At 44.9% G+C, this 1,780-nt stretch overlaps 1 non-coding gene across 1 annotated transcript; it reads right to left on the bottom strand.

Moving 5' to 3' along the window:
- Nucleotides 1–931: 931 nt before the first annotated feature.
- Trnas-gga lies at nucleotides 932–1,015 on the bottom strand. Its single transcript is given in 2 exon segments — nucleotides 932–966; nucleotides 976–1,015. It is a non-coding gene; the product is annotated as a tRNA-Ser (tRNA).
- Nucleotides 1,016–1,780: the final 765 nt, after the last annotated feature.

Here is a 1,780-nt window from a genome sequence, read left to right as displayed (position 1 = left end):
TAACTGCTATTTACTTTGTGTGGTGGCGCTGAAATGCATATCATTTCTGTATCCAAGTACACTGATAGAAAAAGATCGCGACACCAAAAAATAAATAACTTAGATTAATGAAATTTCGGGAGTACATTTGTCTAGGTAACATTTATGCAATTAACATTGCAAGATCGCAGGTAAATGTACGAGCGAGATAAGCCATTGCAAATGCGAAAGCTGGAACATTAACAATCGATGTAGCCACCACAATGTTGAATGCAAGCATTCAGACATGCACACACGTGCCGGATGTCAGTTTGTGGGATGGAGTTCCATTCCTATTGCACTTGGTCTGTAAATACATGGACGGTTAAGGCTGTTTGTGGGTGACGCTGGAGCTATCGTCTGATTATGTCCTACATGTGCTAGACTGGAGACAGAGCGGGTCTAGGGATCTGTCGATACACTGTAGAGCAGCGTGTATTTACAGCAAACCTGATTTTCATCTTCGTAGCGGAGCTGCTAGCGCCACACTTATGCGACTGATGGAAATTTTAATAGATTACATCTTTCAGATACAGAAACACGAATACCAACTTCCTTTTATGTCGCACAACTGTTTCTTGGTATTGCGATTTTTTTGTCAGTGTATATTAAAGAATATAAATAAAATAATATAAATAATTAGTTATTAGTAGTAATATGACACAGTCATTGACGGATAATTGTGACGTTTCTGCAGTGTCGCAAAACAACTATTATAACAAAATATTAAATGTTTCGTGTTAGATGTATAGGTACAAAAAAATAAATAAATAAATAAATAAATAAATGAAAATGAGCGTATGATTGGTTCAAATGGCTCTGAGCACTATGGGACTCAACTGCTGTGGTCATAAGTCCCCTAGAACTTAGAACTACTTAAACCTAACTAACCTAAGGACATCACACACATCCATGCCCGAGGCAGGATTCGAACCTGCGACCGTAGCGGTCGTGCGGTTCCAGACTGTAGCGCCTTTAACCGCTCGGCCACTCAGGCCGGCTGAGCGTATGACATCGTTGGCCGGGAGGCCACTATTCGGGGAAGTTCGGCCGCGAAGTGCATGTCTTATTTCATTCGACGCCACACTGGGCGACTTCTGCACCGGTGATGAGGATGAAATGATGATGACGACAACACAACACCCAGTCCACGAGCGGAGAAAATCTCCAACCCAGCAGAGAATCTAACCGGGACCCACTGGCATGGGAGGCAAGCACGGTACCACCCAGCTAAGCAGGCGGACTTATAGGTACAATATAGGTACGGAATGGACTGGTGCCTGAACTATAGGCGACATTTCCACTCAGTGCTGGCAACTCTTGGAGTTGTGCCAAGATAGCTGCAAACTGAAGGTTAGGTAGAAAATTTATCGTAGCGAGTTAAGTAATACATTTATTTCCTTTGCCAATCACTTAGTGACCACCTGTTAAAGACCTCGACAACCACCTTCTGTAGCGCGGGCCGCTGCGAGATGTGCAAGATGAGTCAGTGAGGTTCTGACAGGGATGTGGAGTCATGGCGACTCCAGTTCCATGCCCAGCTGCGTTAGGTTTCTCGGTTAAGAATGTGTGGCGCAAACAGCCCGCTGGAGGCAGTCCCAAAACTTCTCGACTGGGTTTAAATCCAGGGAGTCTGGTGGCCTCGGGAGTTCAGTGAACTTGTCCTGATGCTCTTCGAACCACATACCTACGCTGCGATCTGTGTGAGACGCACTCGCCTGCTCATGGATGTCATCGTGCCCAGGAAAACAAACTTCAGGTA

Source organism: Schistocerca americana, chromosome 5, assembly GCF_021461395.2.
Source record: "Schistocerca americana isolate TAMUIC-IGC-003095 chromosome 5, iqSchAmer2.1, whole genome shotgun sequence".
NCBI classification, from domain to species: domain Eukaryota; kingdom Metazoa; phylum Arthropoda; class Insecta; order Orthoptera; family Acrididae; genus Schistocerca; species Schistocerca americana.
This window is presented reverse-complemented; position numbering and strand designations above follow the sequence as displayed.